Below are 15,914 nucleotides of genomic sequence, written 5' to 3' on the forward strand. Positions count from 1 at the left end.
TACTTTTTTGTGCACAATACTTGGCTGTGGAACTGCATTGCTATATTCAAAACAGTCTAAATTTTGAAGGATGGCTGTGTTTCAGTTCTCTTACTGTTTTGTAAAGTGCAGATTAGGTAGGTTGTTTACCATTAAATGGGAATTGAATCAAATCCCCTCCCCCCAAACCTCTAGGTCAGATAGTGGATCAGGCAAAGAGGAATTATGGACCAGAGGCAGGAGATGTAGTCACACAGGGCTGGAAGTCACATACCAGGTCAGGCAGGCCAGGAGAGCTTCAACTTACTTGCCTGTATAAAATAGTACTTTTACTGTTCACCCCATTTTCCAGAGCAAAGAGAAGCACATGATTCAAACAAAAGGGAAAGAAGAAACCAGAAGCTCACCCAAGGTACTTTATGACATCTGAAAATAGCCAGATTTTACTGGATACATAATGGGGATACATAATCTTGATTAGTATGTGTTCCCTAATTGGCTGGATTAATTGGAGGAGGAATGAAATAGAAATAATGTCCACTGAAGCAGCAACAAATGGGAGCTTTGGCTTCAAACACTAATGGGCAGCCATAAAAAAAGGCAAAATTAAGGATTTTTGAGGAGTTTCAGTCCTTCCAAATCCCTACAGTCAAGCTGGTCAGCGAATGCAGGGAACTTCCAGCTAAGGCCTACTTAGCTCCCACGCTTGGTTGCTACACTACACCAGCTCTCAAACTGGCATTATTAGTCCTCTTGTTATGTGCAAGTGGTCTCTTTTTTGCATTGCTACAGAATGGAGGCGTGAACGTATGCTGACTTGCTATATAGCGATCATTACTGGAGGAATACAGAAATACATTTATCACTTTAAGTTAGTTCATTGCGACACATAGTGCTGTTTGCCAGATGCTTTTCTCCCACCTGTTGGAGACTCAAAGAGGTGTTGAGGAAAACAACCGTGTGCATATGTTCCTTAACCACATGGGCAGACAAAGCCTATGGGAATGCTAGAATTAGCCAAGTTCAGATCCTCCTATTAAGGTCAACTGGATATTAGCTAGGGAGGGACTTATCTGGTTAAACTGCTAGTGGCTAGATTTCACACAAGCCGTTATGTCACTACTGCTCCCTCTCATTCAGTTTGACTGGCAAGAGTCAGATCCTTGATGGCTACTAGCCACAATGGATATGTTCTCCCTCCATTGTCAGAGTCAGTATACCTCTAAATACCAGTTGCTGGGAACCCAAGTATAAAACACTCCACACTGACCCTCTTTACGGGGGGGGCATGGTTAGATGACAACTCTGTGTGCACGGTGCATAACATGCTGCTACCATGGGAAGAATGCTGTTGCACTTGGGTACTGCCTGAGGACTCCCATGAGCTTCTAGTTGGCCACCTGGAGAACAAGATGCTGGACTAGATGGGCCTTTGGCAGGCCTCTTCTTATGTTCCTTTATTGTCACATGGGCCTCTGGGGAAAATGCTCACTTCCTGATGGAAAGCAGCACCTCCATTTGCCTGGGAAGGGAGTGTGAAGTTGTCCATGGAATGCCAATTGGCCATTCCATAGGAGAAGGGGCTATAGCTCCATAAAAGAGTGTAAACTTCACAAGTAGAAGCTGCCCTGTAGCCAGAGTGGGACAAATGGGTGCACTGCCCCCTCCCTGAGCTGTGCTTTGCCCCCACCCCTTAGGATTTTTTTTTTTAAATTGTAACATGACAGACAATGGCAGCCTCCATTTAAAGAATGACAGCTTGTTTTAAGAACAGGAGCAATGTAATAGGACCCTCTGAAAAATTAAGTGAATTAGGAAGGCCGAGTGGACAACAAAAGCTTCATCTGGAACAGCCCCTAAATGTCGGCTTGCCAAGACTTTCCCTGACTGAGGGACTGCATTTTTTGTAGCCTGCCACATGGCAACAGACTGCATTTTTCATGATCACAATCACCCCCTAATTACTTAAGTGATCCTGAAAAAACCAGCCTGAATAGTACCATGACCCTTGAAGAGTTAAATATTAGAACTTGGCATTACTGGCTGGAGTTAGACCCACTCCTTGGACTTTCCTTTGCTCTGCTTTTCAGTTTCAATTTCACTTGTGTTCTCTACCTAGCCAGCAATAAAGAAGCATGTTTGTTTGCCTGCAGTAAGAAGTAAGAGTTTGTTTATTCTGCAGTTATGATGAACAGAGCAGGATTGGGTGCTTTTTGCTAAAGGGTGAAGTAAAGAGATAACGTAAAGAGATCTGAAAAAATATCTACCCCAAGTTACTGTTTTAAATCGCTCACTATGCTCACAATCATAGTGGGATTTATTTTTCTTTTACTTGAGTATTTAATGGAAAAGGATGAAAAACAGCCCTAGAGGAATAGAAACACTGCTGTGCTGGTTGGCTGGCTACCTATTATTATTATTATTATTATTATTATTATTATCTAAAATTTATTAGATGCCTATCTGGCAGGTGAAACCTGTCACTCTAGGTGACGTACAACAAAAATAAAATACATATCGAAATACAAATTACAGCATACTAAAACAAATTAGAGCATATTAATAAAACAACGTAAAAATCAAAATGAATTATGACAGCCAATCCACATCCAACACTGAATGGCTATAACAGATATCCCCACCAACTTAATCAAAAAGCCAGGTCTTCAGCTGCTTCCGAAAACACAAAAGTGATGGAGCTAGGCGAATGGCCACTGGCAGGGTATTCCATAATAGGGGAGCCGCAATGGAAAAGGCTTTGGACCTAGTGCCGGCTAGTTTAGCCACTCTAATTGAAGGAACCAGGACAGATCTAGCTGCTGAAGATCTGGTACGACCACCTTCTCCAAGAAGAACAAGTTTATTCTTCAAGTAAATCGGACCAGCATCAGAAAAAGACTTAAAGGTTATAACCAGTATTTTGAACTTCACCCTTGACACTATCGGGAGCCAATGTAGTTCCCGAAGGATTGGAGTGATATGCTGTTACTTAGGCCTAATTTCTGATTTTCCCAATGTGTGCAGCTCAGAATGAGGCCTTTTCAGGGTTCCTGGGCAAGGAAAATCAACCCAGCAACCAGAAAAACAAACAAATATCCAGTTGCTTTCCACAGTTAGTTTCCAGTTGTTTAGCTAATCCTCTGTATAGCAACCAATTATAAAGTTTCCTGTTGATTGTCCAACAGGAAGGAAAATCTAAAGGTCAAGAAAAAGATGAGAAGGAGGGAACCTCAAGGAGGAGTTAACACCTTTTGACACCCCTTGGTTCACTGTACCCTTACCATCCTTTTTCCTTATGAAAAAAAAGCCAGACATTTAATTCCTGGTGTTCATACTAAATGTGCTGTTAACTTGACCTTTACATAGTGCATTATGTAAACACGCTATCTCCATGGAGGAAGAATGAGGGGGAAATTACTGCCTTCCCTTTTTCCTGGCCTGGTCGTCACATCACATCCACCAATGAGGGGGGAAGAGATTGGCTGGCACTCTGTGCCTCCCACCCCCAATGCCCCACCTAGAAATTTAGCTGCCCTACCTAACATGGAAGGCTGGCAACAGGGCTGAGGAGAACTTTCAGGTTCATTCCCTGTTGTCTTCAGTTAAAAGGGATTGGGTAGCCCAGAGATGAGGAAATGCAAGCCTTGGGGCCATATGCACCTCCTCAAGCCTCTTCATCTGGCCCCTGGGTCACTCCACAGGCCACGCCCTTCAGTGGACCTGCTTCACACCCCCTTGAGTGTTTTTGCCTGAGTGAAATGTATCCTTGGACTTTGCGCAGAGTACCTCAGTTAAGGGCTGAAGTTTCAGCTCAGACCTAAAGCATAGGTACATAGAAAGTCCTACTGTTTCAGCCAGGCTAAGCCAGAAGGATAAGCTCCTAGTGTTTATACTAGGCCTGGCCAATCCAGAGGCTTCATATCAGCCTGAAGATCACCAATGAAAGATGTTTGTCATATAATATTTTAACTGTATTTTTACAAAAAGATTAACTGTTTTACAATGCTGTCAATTGCAAATTTGTTTTGGAATATTTTAAACTCTTTTTAGTACATTTTTTCTTTTTCTTGTTAAATTGTTTTGTTTATGTTTGCTGTCCTGGGCTCCTTCGAGAGAAAGGGTAGCATCATATTATTTTTATTTTTATTATTATTATTAGTAGTAGTAGTAGTAGTAGTGGTGGTGGTAATAATTCATGGTGAGAATGGATTGATTCTAGTCATTGGTGGCTGGTGTAAGTGGAGCCACAGCCAATGACAGGCAGAGCCAACTAATTCTAGTTTGGTTCTCCTCCTCCTCCTTACTGAGCCCTGCAAGGACAACGCTGAGACTAAGGAAGAGGAAGCTGCCACAGGCTGTGCCACCCCCTGAATTGCAATTGTGCAATTGCAATTTTGTAATATTTTAAACCCTTTTTAGTATGTTTTTCTTTTTCTTGTCAAATTGTTTTGTTTATGTTTGCCATCCTGGGCCCCTCTGAGAGGAAGGGAAGGATATTGTTATTGTTAATACTAATACTAATACTAGCCTATCACAGGGCTGATATAACATGCACCCACTCCATTTGCTTGGATTGGAGAGTCAGATGTCTTCAGGTTTCCTGTAAGAACAGACACAACTACTTGCTAGACTGACTTAATGGAACTTAACTGTTTTAATATGAAACACAATGATCGGAGCCTAAAGCGTCTAACAACAATCAGCTGTCTTACATCAGTAACACAATGAAGGGTTCCTCTTCCCAGGCTTCTGTTGGAGGCAAATGACCCCTCTTACCAATATTAACTCTTAACTCTCCTGGTATGGTTGCACACGCATTACGATGCTCTTCCAAATCTGAAGAAGGCTCTACAGTCGGAGCACTGAAATCCTAGGTAGCTCACAAGGGATCCTTGCTTTAGACCTTGAGGCCTGATGCAAGCTCCTTCATATGCTGTCATGCAAAGCTGTGTCAGGTGTAAAGTCGTATCAATGAATTTTAAGGCAACGACATTACGTATTGGATGTAGCCAAAATTCAGTCACTTTTCACCTCCTACAACTCCTAATTTGCTGCACGGGGTTGGCAACTCAGAAGAGAAGAATTTCTCTGGAGAATTCTCCTCTTCAGAGGGAAATCCATATCCAAACTTCCTACTGACTGTGCTTGTTGTCTCCCCATCCATCTGGTAAAGGAACAGAAAGAGAGAGGGAGTCATAAAGCTGCTGGTGATTAGGGAATAAGCAGACTCAATATTTGCTGCAAAAGAGCATCGCCCCCACATTTGAAAAGGATCTGTCTTGACAATTCCAAAGCCAGATTTGTAGCCTGCCACGTGGCAACAGACTAATCTCTTTAGCAGCTGGCTACACTGCCTTGTCCCCTCTCCAGGGAAGTTTTGCAGCAATTGTCAGAGTATATTTTAGATGACAGTACATTGAGGTTTCATTGCACAGCAAGTGGGCCCAGTGGAAAATGGAACAAGATGGATTATACGGCAGGAAGGTTTCCACTAGGGCTGTAGCAGTTTCTTTGATGAGTGGTACAGATGACATGGTTCTAAATTCACCTTTGGCTTGATTTGGCTGTTGTCTGTAATGTGTATGACCTCCCCCCCCCCTTAGCAGAGCCTGGGAATAACTGCTAGTGCAAATAACTGGGGGCTTTCAATAAGAGGTTTGTCAGCAATTGTGCTCCCAAGGGTACAGTCTGTACTTGAGATTGGGTGCCTAGCAAGGCATGTATGCAATAGCTAGGTCAAGGCTCATATCTCAAAGAGTGCTTATCAATGGTTCCTTCTCAAAGTGGGGGGAGGTAACGAGCAGAATACTGCAGGGCTCGGTCCTAAGCCAGTGCAACATTTTTATTAATGACTTGGATGAGGAAGTGCAGGAATGCTTATCAAATTTGCAGATGATACCAAATTGGTAGGAATAGCCAATACCCTGTGGAGGACAAAATTCAAAGTGTTCTTGATAGGCTGGAGCATTGGGCTGAAAACAGCAGCATGAAATTTAACAGGGATAAGTGCAAAGTTCTACACCTAGGAAAAAGAAACCAAATACCCAGTTAGAAGATGGGTGATACTTGGCTCACCAATATTACATGTGAGAAAGATTTTGGAATTGTTGTTGATCATAAGCTGAATATGAGCGAACAGTGCTATGTGGCTGCAAAAAAGGCAAATGCTATTTTAGGGTGCATTAACAGAAGTACTAGTTTCCCTCTACTTGACACCAGTTGGGCTTCATCTTGAGCACTGCATCCAGTTCTGGACACTGCACTTTCAGAGGGATGCAGATAAACTGGAACAGGTTCAGAGAAGGGCAATGAGGAAGATCAGGGGATTGGAAACAAAGCCCTATGAGGAGAGACTGAAAGAACTGGGCATGTTTAGCCTTGAGAAGAGAAGGCTGAGTGGAGATATGATAGCACTGTTCAAGTACTTGAAAGGTTGTCACACAGAGGAGGACCAGGATCTCTTCCTGATTGTCCCAGAGTGCAGGAAATTAAATAATGGGTACAAGTTACAGGAAGCCAGATTTTGGCTGAACATCAGGAAAAACTTCTTAACTGTTAGAACTGTTGTCCATGCACTGGTAACCTCCAGGCTGGATTACTGTAATGCGTTCTATATGGGGCTGCCCTTGAGGTTGGTCCAGAAACTGCAACTGGTGCAAAATGCGGTGGTGCAACTGCTCACTGGGGCAGGGTATTACCAACATGTCACCCCACTGATGAAAGAATTGCACTGGCTGCCCATTAGCTACCAGGCCAAGTTCAAGGTTCTAGTTTTGGTGTACAAAGCCCTATGCAGTTTGGGACCAGGATACCTGAAAGATCATCTTACCCCTTATACACCCAGTCGATCACTACGGTCTTCAGGTGAGGGCCTCCTGCAGATACCATCTCATCAGAAGGTCCATTCCTCACAACACAGGAAACGGACCTTTAGTGTTGTGGCACTGACCTTTTGGAATTTCCTCCCCTTAAATATTAGACAGGCAGCATCTGTGTTATCTTTTTGGCGCCTACTGAAGACCTCTTTCAACAAGCTTTTAAAGAAAAGACCTTATCCCACTCTGTGTCTGTGTTGGAATTGCTTTTTAAAGTGTTTTAAAAGCTTTTTTTAAAGATGTTTTTAAAGTTGTTTCATTTTAATATATTTTAAAGTCTGTTTTTAAGATGTTTTGGAGTTTTTTAGTGTTTTGTTTGCCACCTGGGCTGCTTCTGGGAGGAAGGGCGGGATATAAATGTAATAAATAAATAATACAACAATGGAACCAATTACCTAGGGAGATGGTGGGCTCTCCAACACTGGAGGCACCAGCCACCACCAGAGGAGATGGGATCTCAAAGAAAAAGAGATAAAGGGGGAGGAGGATGTTGGAAATTTCAGACACCAGTTCTGAAAGTTGCATTTATTTAATCTCCCCACCCCTTACATTTATATCTCAACTTTCTTCCATCATGGTACCCAAGGTGGCATACCTGTGGTTCTCTGTTCTCTCTCATCTAGGCTCTGACCAGACCCAGACCTGCTTAGCATCAGCAAGGTGCTGGCCTCATGCGCCGTCAAACCATACTATAATGACTAGCTGGGATGGAAACAGTTCAGGAATGGAACGGCTGCCTTTGGGTGACAGGTGAGAGCGGGCCCAAGGTGGCTGCCCTGCCAGCAGAGGTAATGGAATAATCCTGCTTCTCTTCTCTCCCTCCACGCTGCAGAATGATGCAGCTGTGCACCCAAGGGAGCTTTGGGCTTGAGTTTCTTGAGCAATACTCCCTGCTCTGAAACAACTGATCTGAAACAACTGATACTAGCATTCAAGGCCTATAAAATCGAAAGGTCCCCCGAGTTTCTCCAATCCTACTGTGATATCAGGAAACAATATAAACACCTGATTAACCAAAAAAAAAAATTAGATCAAAAAGAAACTTGGACAAGACTTATACATGCATCTAGTTTAAAAAACGCATCCCTATTCTGGAAGATAATTGCCCATAGCTGGCCAAGACCAGTACAAAGGTTGGGAAGTTTTATCCCCCCGCAGGTTTGGGAAAATTATTTTGGCAAGATGTACGACACCGACCCCCATAATTTTTCTATGCTCAATTGTAATCTGAGTAACATACCAGAATGGGACCCTGTTTCACCTAGGGAAATTCTAGAGATATTAGCTACATTGAAAATGAATAAGGCCTCCAGCCCTGATAATATTCCGGCGGAAATCTTCAAATCAAATGCGGAATGGTGGGCCCCATTACTGGCGGCCTTATTCACATTTGTAGATCATTCCATGTGTATTCCTGAAGACTGGTGCTCGGCAATTATTGTGCCGATATTTAAAAAAGGTTCTACATGTGACCCGGCCAACTTTAGACCAATAAGCTTACTAAGTATAATAAGCAAAATATACGCTGCTCATCTTTATTCAAAACTGAGTTCCTGGGTAGAACAAAATGATATCTTGGCACAGGAACAAGCAGGTTTTCGGGTTGGCCATTCCACTATTGATCAAGCACTGGTCTTGCACCATCTGGTAAATAAGTATACGGATAAACCAGGAACTGCTCTCTATACAGCTTTTATAGATTTAAAGTCGGCTTTCGATACGATATCTAGAGCTCGACTGTGGGAGAAACTTTCTAATACAAATATAGACAAGCGATTGTTAATGCTAATTCCTGGATTATATGAAAAGACATCCTTGCGTGTTAGATGTAATAGTAAGGGTCATCTAACCAATCCCATTTTTACCTTTAGAGGGGTTAAACAGGGATGTATCCTTGCCCCGTTACTTTTTAATATATATATCAATTTGATTGTTCATAGTCTCTCACTAATCCAATCTCACTCACCCAGACTAGCTGAACATTCAAGAAATATTCTGTTATATGCAGACGACCTAGTCTTGATGGCCAGGACTCAGGTGGGATTAAGAAGGTTATTGGTTGCGCTAGCTAAATTCTGTTCTGAGGAATACCTAGAAATAAATTATGATAAAACTAAAGTTTTGATTTTCACCAAAAAACATTTAAAACATTGCTGGCGGATCAATGAACATCAAATCGAACAAGTGTCTGCATTTCGATATTTGGGGATGATTTTCCAAGCGTCTGGAGCTTGGCAATTGCATATTAAAACGGGAGTTGCAAAGGCAAAAAGAACGCTGAAAGCCCTCTTATCTTTTTATTTTAACAAAGGTGGGCAATTCCTCCCTGCAGTCATAAAAGTTTTTGTGCTAAAAATTGTACCCCAATTACTATATGGGATCCAGGTCAGTACTTGTGAGAATTATACTCCGCTGGAGGCTGTCCAAAATAGTTTCCTAAGAACCATACTTGCGGTGCCTTCGTGCATACAGTTTCATTTTAAGATTAGAAGTAGGATTGCCTTCAATCGAATTTCGAATATGGAGCTATAGAATATGTGCCTGGTTAAAAATATTATTTAACCCGTTAGGACTGGCGCCCTACATCCTATTAGACAACTTCCAAGCTACCTGGAAGAGAATGTTACTAGATAAGATAACTAAATTAGGGTTCTCTATCCCAGTAATACTAGAAATGGGCTATAAAAAAGCTAAATCGAACATTTTGCTCCGCCTTAAAGATGTAGACTATCAGCAACATCTAATGCTTGTAACTAAGCAGAAGTACAATTCAAACCCTCATATGCCCATGCCATATCTAACGGACCTTACAATAGCTAAATATCGAAAAGCATTTACATTGGCTAGGTTTAACATCCTTCCGTCAGCTTTACTTGAAGGAAGATTTAAGAAAATCCCATATAATGACAGAAAGTGTCCATGTGGGGAAGGAATGGTAGAAACGGTGTCACATGTTCTTTTGCACTGTCCCTTTTATCGAGATCTCAGATCGCAAGTAATATCCCCTATCTTACGATCTATACCGGGCAGAAATGAATTTTTTTATGTGGATTATCTTCTTGCTGATAAACAACCAGATGTTACTAAGAAAGTAGCAAAATATTGTGTGGCGGCCATTGTCTGTAGAAAACAAATGATAAACTAGATATATAATTAACTTGCAATTTTTTAATCTTTTAGCTGTACTTGTTTTAAATCTTTTAAATGAATTTTACTGTATGAATTATGCCATATGTTTGAATTAGTCTATTTTCCAGTCTAGTGTCTTTTACTTTTGTACGTTTTCCTCTTGTATTGGTCTTTGACCGTATTAAACAGTATTCATTCATTCTCCCTGCTCTGTGTCGTGTTATGGCAGACTGATTCTGAAACTCAGGTGGAGGGGAGACGTGGGCAGCAGGACCGCATGTCTTTATCGACCAAACGCAGTGGTCTGGATCCCTATAGGGACATAGGAAGCTGCCTTATACTGGATCAAGTCACTGGTTCTTCTGTATTGTCTACTCTGAATGGCAGCGCCTTTCCAGGATTTTAGACAGCAGCCTTCCCCAGCCCTACCTGGAGATGCCAGGGATTGAAACTGGGAACTTCTGCATGCAAGGCAGAGTCTCCACCACAGAGCTACAGCCCTTCCCCTAAATTCCAAAAGTCTCTAATTCCCCCATGCCCTGATGTCCAACTTTGAAAAGTGGGAGGGACCACCCACCTGTCAATCCCCTGACACTCAATCTGCTTCCTCCTCCAAGCAAAGCATTGCCACCTCTGCAGATGTTATTGTGCTGAGCCCCAGAAGAAGACACAGTGCAGACCCCCACTCCAGCCCTTAACACAGCCATGAAACATGCCACCCACCTCCTATCCCCCCGGCTTGTAAGAAATATTTCAAGACTCCAACATGCTGCAATATGCGAGTCTTTCCTCTCCTGCTTCCAGGGAGGAATCTCTGCGTTGTTCCCTTCCACACAGCTCTTCAAGACGTGTGGTTATCTCAGCAGGCCCATCAGGCTGCCGATGGCTCACTTGCTTATTATCTGTATAGGGCTTTTGAAAGCTGCTTTAAAATGTCCATGATTAAGTATACACCAGGAGGGTTATTTACCAGCAGGGAAGGGGTGGGGAGATATGCATCACACTCTCCACATCTGCAGGCGTTGTGAGAGGCCGGCTTGGTGGACGAAAGATTCCAACAAGTCCGCACATTTGCCATCCTCTCTTGTCACCTTGCTCATGCCTTTACCCTTTTGCAAGTCAGCCCCCTCCTCCTTAGTGTTACCTGAAAGTAGCTCAAGATCCACTCTCCATGCCATGTTTTCTTCTCAATCACTTCTTATTTTATTTCACAGATTTTGGTCATTTCTATCCTGCCTTTAAAAATAAAAAAAACCCAAAATGTTTCCAAGACAGCTCACAAAATAAATACATTGAATGTGTGTGCGTTAAAAAAAGACTACAGTTAAAATGGAATTAAATGCTTTAAGGGCACATCAGCGTTTTTTAAAAGTGCAAAATGTACAAGAGCCAGCAGGAAAATCAGTCATAAAAAACCTTGCAATATAAGATATATGTTATCTCCATTTTTGTAGGGAAAGCTAGAAGCCAATCCTGTTATTTTAAAGAGGAGGGATGGTCTCATACCATCCTCATGGCCATTTTTTATAACTTTATTTCCTTATTAGGGGGCAGAGCCCTCCTGCTTGCTTCGCTCGCCAACCCCTACCCCCCTAAACACACATCGTACACACACACACCTACACACCCCAGGCACCCACCCACACAGGACTCTGTCTCTCTGTCTCTCTCTCTCTCTCTCTCTCTCACACACACACACACACACAGAGAGAGAGAGAGAGAGAGAGACCACATACACACAAACACACAGAGGGAAACACACAGCCCAGGCACCTCTAAACACCCCCCAGGTACTCCCAAACACACACACAGGGACACACACACACATACACACACACACACAGAGGCACTCACAAATCACCACCCCACCTCCCCCTTCCCCTCTCCTCCTCTCCTGCCTGTGTGGTTGCTTGCTGTCTACCCCTCCCTGGTGCCCACTCTGCAACACAACCCAGTGCACTCCACTTGTCCAGCTGCTGCTGCCACTGGTGTACCACTGCTGCTGGCCTCCCACCGCCCCAGCCTCCCGCTGACCTGCCAAGGCTCATACTGCCACTGCTGTCACATAGCCCACCCAGTCAGCCGTCTTGGCCACTGTGCCCTCACCCCGATGTCACACTGTGTGACATCATAACAGCTTGACAGCATGGTGGCTTACCTTTTTATTATATAGGAAGATAAATCCAAGATATCAGGTGCTGTTGAGACTAGTGTATTAGCAGCTTTGACATGACCAGGGTGGTGTATTTCACAGAGAAAAGAAAGGGAAGTAAAGAGGAGGGTGCGGAAAAGAAGGTAAGTTATCGCCCTTGAAGCATTTATCTCCAAAGTTGTTTCCTTGGCAAAACCAATTATTTCCCTTGTCCTCTCACAGGATGCACAGTGAATGTTCTGATATGCAAAAGGATGACTGGAGGAGTCAACGGATTTCTCCCTGCTTGGAATGGGCTGACTTCATGGGTTCTGGCTAGGGTGGGGACATGTCTGACTTTACAGGAAAAAAGAACTTAGGAAGCTATCTTACACACTGGGTCAGACTTCTGTTCCATTGAGCTCGGTATTGTCTACTGGCAGACACTGTCCAGGATTTCAGGCAGGAAGTCACTCCCAGCCCCACCTGAAGATGCTGAGGACCTGCCGCATGCAAAGCAGATGCTCTACCAGTGAGCTACACCCCCTTCCTTTAAGTCATCCATTTGAAGGGCTCTCTGGCACAAATCTGGCTTATGGATTTAAAAAAAAAAAACCGTAAGGACGGCAAGCAGGGGACTTGAAATTGCCCATCAACAGTGAGCACCAGGAGAGGAGACTGGATACCTGGTCACAGTCTTCCCCTCTGTGGTGATGATAATGTATTTCTATTTAAATTACAGTATTTCTAAATGTGCATATCTACATATAGATATGCTCCACCTTCCTCTTTCAACAAGACTTTTAAGTTGAGACATTATCCCAGTCTGAGTCGGTGTTGGAATTGCTTTTTAATGTTTTTAAAACTTTTTTTAAAACAACCCCCAATGTTTTTAACCTTTTTTTAAAAAAAAAGTCTTGAAAGCTTTAAAAAAAATGTTTTTAAACATGTTTTGTTTTAATGTATTTTAAAGTCTGTTTTTATGATGATTAAAGTGTTTTTAGTGCTTTTGTTTGCCGTCCTGGACTCCTACTGGGAGGAAGGGTGGGATATAAATCAAATAATAAATAAATAATTAAATATAGGGTGGAGCATGTGGAGAACTGAATTTAACATTGGAAAAACGAGAAACTGAGAGAGCTGAAATTGACATGTCTTTCCGTCCCTAGTCATGTCTTTCAACTCAAATGGATCTACCCTGAATAGGACTAACATTGAATGCCACTCATCCCATTGAAGTGTTCCAAATGGCAAGGAGTCCAGGGGCGAGTAGGGGGGACTTCAGTGGTGCCCTGGGAACACAATGAACATAGGAAGCTGCCTTCTACTGAGTCAGACTATTCATCTGCCTTGCCCAATATTGCCTTCTCTGATCAGCAGCAGCTCTCTGGTCTTCTCATCAATGTAGAGAGAAATCAATTCTGCTTGCATTTACAGGTGTGTAGTGTTTACAACGTGTTCTTTATAAAACACGAGTACTGACACTCAGCCATCCTCTGAAATTTGCACTTTTCCAGTGCAGTTCTCCAGGCAATATGAATATACTAGGGTCAAGTATATGCATATATTGGTGAAAACAACATACCACAAGGCATTACAATAGGAAAAATTACATTGCAGAAATGTGTCTGTTGGGCAAAAATGCTTAAAAATGTGTATTCGCAATACAATGCTGATGAATTTTCATAAGGACTTTTAAAAAAATCTCAAACTGAATTGGAAATGTGGAGAACTGAACTTCAGACTGGAAAAATGAGAAACTGAGAGAAACCAAAATTGTCAGATTCGCCCATCACTAATCCCCTGATACCAGATCCCTTTCACTGGAGACATTGCAGACTGAATCTGGGAACTTCTGTGTGCAAGGCTTCTGCTTTAACATGGAGCTACCGTTCCTCCTCAATCCATTGGCAAGCAAGACCTTTTGCAAATAATGTTGCTCACATCAACATTCCACATTCATTACAGATTTGGTACTAGATGTCTCTAGGGTCCCAGCATGTCATGTTTCTATGGATACTTTTCAGTTAGTGGTGCCTGAGAATGGGAACAGGTTTCATGTAGAGGTGAGGCCAACCACATAGATACTTGACCCCAGTTCCCTTGTGGCTGATTAAAGCAGCTAGAAGAGTTTGGCTGACTGGATAATGGACATTGTAAATGTCTCATTAAAAGTCAGTGCGGTGTCAACAGTTTTAAAATCTGCTGTTGCAAGTCCATTTACTGAAGAAAACTTCATTAGATGCCACAGTGCTAAACAACTGTCGCCCGGTGTCAAAAAATACCAGTCTTGGGGAAGCTGTTAAAGTGTGCGTTAGCAGCGCAGATACAGGGTTCCCTAAAGGGCACATTATCTGGATTCTTTTGACCTTTTCAGTTTGGTTTGAATATATTGGAAAAGGGAAAGGATAGAGCAGCAGGGCAAGATGCTTTTTGCCAGTGGTAGCTGGTGCCCATTGGGACTGGTGGGGCAGAAGGTAGGAAGCCCTACAGTAGGTGCAGCCAGAGCCAATGACAGGGAGTGCCAACTCATTCTACTCTTGTCTTCGTGTTCCCAGCTGAGTTCTAGAAGGGCAACACTGAGACTAAGGAGGAGGAGGACAGCCAGGGCCACCCCAGCCTGCTTGCAAGTAAGAAGGCAGGTGGGCGGTGGCTGAGAGCAGACTAAGGTTGGTGGTACTATCACCCATTTGCCCAAATGAAGCAACCTCCTCTCTTTTTTGCCATGCATGTCTGCTAAGTTCAATGGGACTCCCTACCAAGATAAGGCTTTACAGGACTGCAGCCTCTATCAGCATTCACAGAAACAGAGACCATAAGAAAGACTGCCTGTGAAACCAGTCACCAATTAAACAACTTTCAACTAGTCCCTATTAGTTACTATCTTTGTTGTAAAATTTCCTGTGTTCGTTCTGTCTGTGTGCCTCATTATTGTGCTAGTTTCACTTGATTTCCAGTGTGTTCACTTGCATTTTTGTTAGAAAAAAAAAGAGGCCTGAAAGTGAGCTGTGGTCTGGTTGCTATTTTCTTAAGGGTTTTCGTAATACTTGCAAACATTCCTCTGAAGCAGGAGTAGCCAACCTGGTGTCCTCTAGATGTTTTGGACTATAACTCCCATCGTCCTCTACCCTTGGCCATGCTGGCTGGGGCTAATGGTAGTTGGAGTCCACATCATTCACTGGGTACCAGGTAGGATGAAACATGCAGGTTGTCTAAGGCATGCAGTCCAGTTTTCCCAGAGCTGTGCCATCTCAGAATAAATGGAATCATAGAATAGTAGAGTTGGAGGGTTGGAGGACTGTATGTTTGAAAGCTGTAACCCTTTGAAAATCTCTGGGCACATAGATTTTCAGACATGGAACTCAAAGCAACATGCATAGGATTCCCAGGTAGCCTCCAAACCAGGTGCGGATGAGACTCAGACCTGTTTAGCTTCAGCATTGAGTACCTTCAGACCATACCATGGAACCAATGCTACCACATTCAGAAAAATGTGTTGCCTGCCTATTTATTTTGAGGTGCTACTAGCTCACTGAAGGGTTGTGCCATCGGCTTCTCTGCATTGTTGAATCAGATCTATAAGCTCCAATTGTACATAGTTAGGAGAATGACATGATGCAGCTTCAGTGGGACTGAGCCACTTCAAAATTTGGCTGGGTGATTGTGTTTGAAGACAAGCAATGATAACAAAATGCCTCTGCCCATAGAAAAGTAGAACGTCAGGGAGATGGCTAGCCTAGCCTAGAATGTTTTCCCTGTTATGCAGCTTATTTATGTTGGGAGGTTTAAAAGAAAATTAG

Source organism: Rhineura floridana, chromosome 14 (genome assembly GCF_030035675.1).
Source record: "Rhineura floridana isolate rRhiFlo1 chromosome 14, rRhiFlo1.hap2, whole genome shotgun sequence".
In the NCBI taxonomy this organism is placed as follows: Eukaryota; Metazoa; Chordata; class Lepidosauria; order Squamata; family Rhineuridae; genus Rhineura; species Rhineura floridana.